This window comes from Mustela putorius, unplaced genomic scaffold (assembly GCF_011764305.1).
Source record: "Mustela putorius furo isolate JIRA1106 unplaced genomic scaffold, ASM1176430v1.1 tig00000835_pilon_pilon_pilon, whole genome shotgun sequence".
Taxonomy (NCBI): domain Eukaryota; kingdom Metazoa; phylum Chordata; class Mammalia; order Carnivora; family Mustelidae; genus Mustela; species Mustela putorius.
In genome coordinates, this window is record NW_025421492.1 from 4,484,429 (window position 1) to 4,494,167 (window position 9,739).

A 9,739-nucleotide genomic window follows, 5' to 3' on the forward strand; every position below is an offset into this window, starting at 1 on the left:
TACCCCTGACGTAAGCAGCAGGTGAGGTGTGTACCTCTTATTCCTGGTCTTCATACGAACTCCATAAGACACAACTTCATTGCAAAAAGTTGGACTCGGACCATCCAGCCACCTTCCCTGTGGGAGATAAGCAGGGATAGAGCAACAGAGAACTTCAGGTCACTCAGCATGAGCTGAGAAAGAGAAGGGAAGCGGGGCGCCACGAGAAAATGAGATTGTTCCCATGACATTTCAAAGATTAGGCCTTGCGGAGCAGATGAGGAACGTCCGCCGTTGAAGCGGAGTGGAGAGTTGGCTGCGGAGACATGTGCAGAGAACATTCCTCCGGCCACCCAAGAAGCGGGAGCCTCAGGCTCATGATGGGTCTCTTGATTCCCTCATTGCTTTGCAAGGAGAGCTGAGGACTCTCCACCGGACAACCCGATCCATACGGCAGGGACCAGGGGACTTCACAATGGGACGATGTGGCTCCTGCGAGAAGTCGGGAGGGAAAAGCAATGGGCCCGCCCGCAGCCCCCAACCCGGTCTGCGACCAGCGAACATAACGGACCTGTTTGGAGATGGGCTGCCAGATCCACAGAGAAAGCCAGTGAAGGCTGATGTTTATTTCACCAACTTCTGCTTCAGGAAACTGCCAAACAAACATTTGAAATAGTCAACCTCTTCACCATCCTCTCCCAGAGTTTGTTACGGAATCCCGCAGTCACCGAGCTCCGCTTGGTCCCGCCCTGACGCTCCACAAGCCAGACAGTCTCCCTCTGGCACATTCTCTACAGCTCATTTCATCCGGATCCTGTCAGACATCGAGGACACCACGGAGACTGGCCCAACGCAGCCCTCCACCCCTCCACCTCTGCAAGAGCCAGATGCCAGGCAGGGGGGCTGCCTAGAACAGAGAGCCTTAATAGAGTCCCAGCGGGGTAGGGGGAGAGTGAAAACACATTATCTAAAGACAGGTAGCTTGGCTTCTTTATTTAATGAAGGGAAAACAAAGAAATGTGCTTAACAGAGAAAGCATGCAGAACGGCCGATTCTACGCATCTTACATAGAAAAACACAGTCAAGGCTGTAGCTGACTTGTTAACCTTGACTTGTAGTTTGTCAAAAGGGCCCTTCTTAACAAGGCTGGGATTCTTGGGCTCTGCCCATAAAAAGGTGTCACTGCAGCTCTGGCTGTTGAGTGACACACGGTCTCCCCTCCTCCACGGAGCTGGCGAGCAGCCCCCCCGTGAAGGACGGGCTCCTACGTGACCCCCAACTAGAAGCCGGCGCTCTACCTCCTGTGCCGGTCAGGACACGGCCCATCTGAGAGGCACCGGCTCCATCCTGCCGGCTGCAAATTGCTACGGAGCCAGGAATACCTCTGACAGACACTGCATCTGTGCTGCGGGTTTGAAAAAAAATTAGGGCAGAAGAAATTCTTAAAAATGCTTGCAGCAATTGCCATGCAGTTAGAACGCTGTGTGGGCCCCGCCCCCTCCCTTCTTTCTTGATGTGGTCATTATGCAGCTAATGGTCTAATTAGAACATTCGTGTTGCCCAGCACTGTGCCCTCCTGGCTTTGAGAACTTCAGGTTTGCAAAGCCCTAACTTTCCAGCGTCTAACTCGGCGTTAAATGTAAAGGATCTGTAGCACAAACTCGAGGCGTAAAAGTCGGAAGGCAGCTCGGAGCGTCCCAGGCATGCCAGTGACAATCCCCGTGACCTTGGAAGAGTCAGCAAATCCCCGTGTCCCTCACACCATATTGCGGCAGGGCCTTGAGTCAATAAGCAATGAAGTTAGCGCTGCGTCCTCCTGGGGAGGTGGCCGATGAGGCATCCATCATGTCGCTCTCTCCGCCTGTTCCAAGGAGCCAGCCTCAGAGAGCTGGAAAGCCACTTCCCAGGCCCATTAGGCGTCTGTCCTGTGGCGAGGTAGCAGCTGTCACCCTGCACAGAGGCCAAGTGGGGGCAGAGCGAAAGGCGGGTGTGGAGCAAGTACCCGGAGGTGAGGCAGGGCCTTGCCTCCAAGCCCAGAGAGGCCCGGCCTTCCCCTGCTCTTTAGGACTGGCAGCCTCCAAGTCAACCCTGAGGCTGCGGTCAGGTCCAGGGAGGCAGGAGTCAGGAACCCAGAGCCCTAAGAGCCTCGGGGAGGCTCCAGACACTGACACTGTGTTTCAGGAATAACACAGCCCAGTGAACCCACTTTGTTTTACAAAGAATGTGCTTCCGGGATACAAAGAGAAGACAAACAATACAGAGGAGCAACAGATGAAGAGGAAGGGTACACGCCACCCCTTCCCCTGGGCTCCATTTCCTAAGGATAACAGCTGCCACTCTCGTGTTCATTTTTCCAGATTTTTCTGCGCCGTCCAAGCACCCACACAAACATGTATCCACATAATTAATGGGTCCTTACTTTCTATACAAGAAGTAACAGGACAGGGGCACCTGGGTGGCTCAGTAGGTTAAGCCTCTGCCTTCAGCTCGGGTCAGCTGCCTTGACCTCAGGGTCCTGAGACTGAGCCCTGCATCGGGCTCTCTGCTCAGTGGGGAGCCTGCTCCCCCTTCTCTCTCTGCCTGCTGCTCTGCCTACTTGTGCTCTCTCTCTCTCCGTCAAATAAATAAAGTCTTAAAAAAAAGAAGAAGTAACAGGACACAAATGCCATTCTGCCTTTCTTCACTTCTTAGTTCCTGAATATGGTTTGAAGATGTATCACTATTTGGACGATATTTCAGTAAATGTAAGTCAGTGTGATTCGTCTGTCTGAATAACGGCACCACATGCCCTGGACCCATACACCCGCCTTCATTTAATCAGTCCCTTCATGGTAGACGTGTAGGTTAGGTTGTTTCTAGACTTTTGTTCTTACAAAGGCTGTTCCAATAAAAAATCTTCACACATGCTTTTGACTTTTTGAGCAAGCATGCAGGTAGGTTAAATCCCAAGCCCTGGAACGTCTGGGCCCAAGCATAAGTGCATTTTAAATGCTGTTTGCATGGGCCAAGCTGCTCTCCAAAGAAGTCATACCTCTTCACGTCTGCCCATGACAGCGGCTGAGCTCACTCTCTAAGGGGTACCTCTTCTGCAGCCAATAAAAGAGTCTGTATCAATAAAACATAAAAGAAAAGCATTGAAAACGTTTACAAACATACCCTAACCAAGAGCAAGTGGCTAAATACTAAATCACAGCTTAGATTGGACAAGGTCCAAGCAGAAGCAATCTCAAGCAAAATGACACATGTTGTAGGGGAATGAGAGCCAGGCACAGGCACAGTGGTCCGCGGTCTGACCTCAGGGCGTATCTGTTCCCCTGGACTCCAAAGCCCATGCTTCATCTTTTCAGCAATTATATGCCACTGGCTAGGTGACCCAATCATTTTTCACCAGTAAAGATGCTTGTTTAATGGGAAAACAATGTTACACATCGAATATGCATTAAGCATCACAAATATACCCAAGCCGCTCACTGCTTCCACTCCCAGGGAGATAATATCTTGCATGAAAAGTTTTTACTACCTGAAGTTGAAAGCCAAACAGGATAGAGACCTCATGGGGTCTTCATCATTCATACATCTTAAGGGACACAACAAAGGATTATTCCTTCATTTTCTTTAACTTTACTTTTGCCTTCAGAAAAGTAGGAACTGCTCTAATTAAAAAGTAAATAAAATAAACTAAAATATAAAATAAAATAAGGCAAAATAAAATTCATGTCTAAATTTGAATCAGAAGTCTATTTCCTCCTAGTATGCTTAGCTAGAAACAGAATAGTTTTGTGCTGGACAGATAAAAAGCTGTCAAGCTGACATTTTATTCCCAAGATCTCTACCAAAGTTGTCGAGAAAGGCAAACAGTCATTACTTTATCCCCAGCCCTATCAAGAGCCCCATTATTTATTTCTTCCATCATTTCAAAAGCTGAATGCAAATGCTTTCTCCGGCTGCTCCACCTAGCGGATCCCGCAGACAATCGCAGCTTTGACAGCTCCCTCGAGGCCAAGCCCCAATACCGGAGAGCAATCTTCCTCTGTGTAAAAATGACATCATTTGTTTAATTTTGATAAGTATTTAATAATAGAAGTTACAATCTCAGGTTGAAATAACACCCACCCTGAAGATGAGTTTGTATTTCCCTTGGAGGGAAGAGAAACGTTGTTGTCAAGATCGCAAGAAAAAAGACTGCCTTAAGCTCGCGTGGTAACCAGAGTTCCCCGAAGAATCAATCAAGAATGTCATCAGAAAGTGACTATGAGATAGTTGGCATGGTAACTGGGACACTGAGGCCGTTCTTTGTTGTCTGTGCTCACACTCATTTAGAACTCAGGAGTCATCATCCCCAGCAAGGTCGGGGGGGGGGGGTGTGGGGAGGTAAGAATGCTAATTAATAAAGTGTCGCCCAAATATTATGCACTCCCCAGCCACAGCAGCCGGTGCTGGCTCGACAGAGTGCGGACTGGTAATCGCCCTGCTTTCTAATCTAATGAGATTACGATCCTTGCGGCGATTCCACAACCAAGGTGTTCACCATTGTCTCTGGGCAGAACGACATTGGGCAGTTTGATAAACCGGGGGAAGAAGCAACAGGCTGCCCTGACGCAGTGGATCACAAATGAGATGCGAGCTTTAAGCACACAAGCAATCAAGCGTGCACAGCGGGAGCCTAATGATTCCCATAAACGGCAGTTTAATCAAATGCTTTATTCCTGCCTGGAGTGAACTCGTCCACAATCCACAGATCAAATTTCACCCAGTTGCATTTTCCACCTGGTGCAGCGAGATCTCCACTCTCCTGGCCTCCCCCCATCAACTGGGGTACACCCCCTGGGAAGCTATTTTAAGCAGGTGGCCGGAATCGGCCCCCAAATCAGCACAATGAGGATGGACCAAAGGTAATTCCAGGTAAAAACCAGATGTAAACATGTCCCCGCGGCTCAGGTTCTAACACAGAAGGATCGTGGCTCCCAACACAAACTCAGGATCCGTCTGGACAAAGAGACTCCTGTTTCAAAAGCGTGCAGACTACCAGTGAAAGGGCACCAGAGACTCTTTAGACCGATGCCTGTATACTTTTTGTCTTGGTAAAAGTTTCTGAGGCCTCAGGTGACTAAGCTGACTGTCCATAAGCCACAGTGGAAGAGAACCAGAGGAGGGGACTGGGAAACACCCCTGAGCCATAGCACGGGTCTGCTGGGGCCGCCCCAGCCAAGTTCCGGGCTCCAGGCAGCGTGATGCGCACACACTGTCTTAGCACCGCGCCAAAGACCCGGAGCCTGAGAGCAAGGTGTGCAGCATCCACGGGGTGCTGCCTCCGAGGCCTGACTTCCCGGCTTACAGAAGGCTGTCTTCCTCTGTGTCTTCCTGTGACCTCCCCTTGGTGTGTGTCTGTGTCCCCATCTCCCCTGAAAAGGACACCGGTCATGGGATCGTGGCTGAAGGGATTTAGGAGGCGCCACTCTGGTGCGAGAATTATTTGGGGTTAAAGGTGATGGGAAACCAGCAGCTATAGGAAAATCTCTTTACCTCCCCATAAGTGCTTAAAGTAAAGTATTTATTTCCCCTTTCGTAAAGGAAATTTCCATTAATCAAGGTCTCCGCTCCAGAAGGAGGACTACTCCCGGAGATAATTTTGTTGTCTGAGAGATTCTCATCCTATAACCAGGGAAACGCTGTCTGATCTCCTCCCCTCCCCAACCCCAGAAACTCCGAATCCCCGCTGCTTCCTGAGGTTCAGGGTGGCCTGTGTCTCAGTCACCTGGCCACCTGCCTTGGAGTCTCGTATTTTTGTGAATCTCCCATGCATATGTGTGTAATTAAACCGATTATTGTCTCCTGCTTATCAGTTTTATGTCAACTTAGTTCTTGGACCAGCCACAAGACCAAGAGTACAAGGAAGCCTTTTCCTTCCCCTGCAGGACCCACCCAGATGACCTTGTTTTACCTCAGTTATCACTCCAGAACCTGTCTCGGAATACAGGCGCGTTCTAAGGTCCTGGGGGGTGGGGTGTCAGGTTTTCAACAAAAGAATTGGAGGGGACACAACTGAACCTACAGTCATTCCCTCACATGTCCTGGGAACCTGGAAAACAGGGGAGAGGAGATAACTAAAGATGGTGTGGGGAGAGAATCCCTCCCCAGGAAATGTGGGGTGTAGGCACAGACCACCCGTCTCTGAGAGCGCCCGAGAAAGAAGGCTCAGGGAGTCTGAGTGGAAGGTGTTAGCACCCTGTTCTCTGGTACCTCAGAAGCAGACAGGGAAGAGAGGTGGCCACCGAAAGGGTGAAGAGGACCTTCTGAGACTCTGCAGGAGTCTGGTTTCTCTCTGCCAGGAGGACCAGGACTTCCCCAGACACTCCGCTACCACTTGCTGGGGAAACAGGAGGAAAAGCAAAATATCCTCCCAACCCAGAAGCCCTCTCTGCAAAGGCAGAAAGAAAACACTATTATTACTGAGTTAGCTTGAAACTACCACGTGACAGGCATCACAGGCAAACCGCCAAGAAATGCAAAGACAGAAAGAAATCTCACCCAGAACATGGCCACGCAGATACCACATACTACACGCATGCTCTCAAGGGACACGATAACTAGTCCTCAAGCAGAAGACTTGACAGCACCGTTTGTCAGGCAGAGTTCATCCTACTCCAGCCTGGTCCTAGGGTGACCACCTGTGTTGGTGTTTGCTAGGCAGCTCTGTTCAGAGGAAAAACAACCTTCTCCTACCTTATGAGAGGAGGTAGCTTTGCAACGTGGAGCAAGCTCCCACAAGAGTTAGACTTCGAGTCCCCCAACAGGGGCTGGGAGATGGGGTGCTTCCTCCCTTCCTGGTGCTTGAGAAAGGCAATCCTGGGTCCCAAAGCTCACCAGAGACCTATCTAGTCTGCAAAGGGGTTTATATACACTTCAGAGAGAGGAGAAAGAATTTACAATGACACATTCTCTAAGGTAACTAGTCCAACACAGCAAGGAAGGGGATGGAAGTCTTCCCCCTGATTTCCAACAGGGAGAATCAGCTTCTTAGTTCTTACTTGTACTTGTGCTTTGCCCTTGTTTAAAGGCTCTGCCACATCCCCTCAGCAGACGGTGGTGGCCATGGACACTGTGCCCCAGGTGTTGGGGGGACATGAGGCACGGACAGGACCCCAGTAGGGATCAGCTACACCTCCTTGGAAAGCCCTCAGCGGGCACGGGGGTGACATCACCACTGCTAGGAAGGATGGAAGTTAGGGAGGGAGCATGGAAATTGGTCCATGATGATGGTGACGTTCAGGGGATGCCTGTAGTCGTTCAAGACACAAGCCTTACACTGAACACTTAGAGATTCTGAATAAAATAAAACCAGACCTGCGTGGGGACAGGGCTGCCGAGAGTCCGCGTCCACCCAGTGGGTCTGGGCTCTCCCAGGTGTCTCGGGGCCACCATCCATGGAAGGGGCTGCATGGCTCCTTCTTCCCCAAGGCAGGCAAAAGAGAGACAGAGACAGAGAGAGATAGTTAGAGAGAAAAGCCATAAATAACACCGGGAATCAGCTACCTAATCCCTGGAGGGCAGCAGGGATCGGCAAATGCGTTGTGCTGAATCCGAGACATTCAGTGAAAATTAACGAATTCTTCTAAAGTTGACGAGGGAGTTCAGAGGGTCACACACAGCCTTTACTATAAGCTCGTTAGATACAGACACGGTGCTCAAGGTATGTCTTCCTCTCCAGACGGAAGCCCGGATCCCAAACGCCTCTTTTAAAATGGCTTCTGCCTAAAGAAATAAAGAAATAAATAAAAATAAAATGACCTCTGCCAATTCTTGAAGATGTTTAAGACAGGAATCACAACTTCTAAGTTATCTTGTGAAATGCATGAAAAATGCTTTTAAAAAAATCAGATTGTTAAGTTTCTAAGAACACAAATAGAAAATATTTGCTTGCTCCCCCCGCCCCCAGCAAATTTCCCCGTATTTAGCTTAGAATCCACTGGGCACATTAAGGCAACAGGCCCGCAGAAAACCCCGCATTACAAGGTGGTGAGCCGATGCGCGTCTCCCACCAGCTGACTGTGGGCTCAGACGCCAGCTCTCTGCCCATAGCCATGGCCCAGGCCTCACTGGCCTCCCCACTCTCAGTCCACGCCCCCCGCTGTGAGTCAGGGTGACAACACAAATCATGAGGTTCTCAGAAGGCCTGAGTGAAACAGTATCTATTTTGTGAGTTATAGAGAATATTATTTAAGAGTTCCTGGCAAGTAGGTAGTAAATGCCTCATTGGTAAATGGTGGATATTGAAATTGCAAATATCCTTCTATGTGATAAAATGTCTAGTACGCTTACATTAAACACATACGTAGACTTTTTTTTTTTTAAATGTGTTCCTTTACCCTAATCCCACTACAGACACTGCTCAGTTTTTCTAAGAATCTGTACTGAAATACCTTGATGATGGGGTTTGTCTTCATCTTTTCAGAAAGCATGGGCTTTTTCCTGCAATTCTGCATTTGTTAATCGAAGCTCAGTTTTCTTCTTCCCTTTCCTCAGACCGTCCCCTGTGTGTTGGTGTTCACTCGCTCCAACAGCCGCCGCTTACAGCCTTCTTTCTTTGACTAATCCCACAATTTCATGAATATCGAAATAACCTCATCTTCAAAGTGCTGAGCGTTAAAATTGAATTCGGATAAACACGGATACCTAAAATACAGGTTAGGAAGAAAAATGGATGATCAGAGGAAAAGCCCATGTATTCTGAACCCGTCCCGTGGATTCTCGGCACCTCACCGGGAGTGCTCAGCTCCCGGGGACATCGGAGGCCACAGGAGAGTCTAAGAAACATGAGGTGCGGAGTCGCCCCTCCCAGCCCCTCCCCCCACCTCCCAGGAACTGGGATGCCGGCAGGAGGATCAGGAGGGGCCTCTGGTTCAAACGTTTACAGGCTGATGCAACCAGAAGGCAGAGACCTCTCCTCAGCTCGTGCGGAGCCCTCCCTCTTTGTGGGGAGCCAGACTTCACGAGGAACGGCAGGAGACACAACTTCTCTATCGTCTCTGGCACAGACACCCCACAAATACCTCTTCCCCTCTCCACTAGCCAAAAGCAAACAAACAGAATGTCCCCTTTCGAGTCAACTCCTAGTGGCTTCTGTTCACACAGACACGACGGTTTAAGCTGCAGCTGAAAAGTTCCCTCTTCTAATAAAACCTTGTTCACTTGAAATAAACGGGTGTTGGTTTTCCCCACATTACAGGCCATTTAAATGAAACATTATCTTAAAATGAATTCTACACCTTAAATTAACAAAATATTCTGTGTTTTTTAAGCCAGGTACTACATAGAAGGCGTAATGGCTAAAATCAACAGTGACCTTACCTGAAAGCCTATCATCTGGAAGAAAAATAAGACAAAAACACAAAAACTGTGTCACCAAGAGTTAAAGTTGACTAAGATTTGGAAAACAAGAGACAAGGGAAATTGGTCTCCACTAATTACTGCAGACAAATCCAAAGCAAAGCCTGTATTCTGGGGCAGGAAAAATATAACAGGCTCCATACTGGAGTGCTGAGCTGTCCCAGTCCACCAGGGATGTTGCCAGGAGCCCCGACGTGAGCTGCCTGGGGCCCAGCAAAAGGGACCAGAGCAAAACTTAAAGAAACCCTAGTTTGAGGACAACGATTATGGATGGAGAAAGAGTTGAGAGAGTTAGAAGAATCAGTGAGATCTGGTGACCAATGAGCCAGTGAAAGAAAGAGCTTTGGAAAGACAGAGTAACCAGTTATGTTGG

General features: G+C 49.1%; 1 long non-coding RNA gene across 1 annotated transcript; it reads right to left on the bottom strand.

Moving 5' to 3' along the window:
* Positions 1-955: 955 nt before the first annotated feature.
* On the bottom strand, positions 956-8,648 carry LOC106005165. The gene is made up of 3 exons (XR_006608176.1): positions 8,400-8,648; positions 7,324-7,731; positions 956-3,084 (listed from the first exon to the last, which is right to left on the bottom strand). It is a non-coding gene; the product is annotated as an uncharacterized LOC106005165 (long non-coding RNA).
* Between the last annotated feature and the right edge of the window lie 1,091 nt (positions 8,649-9,739).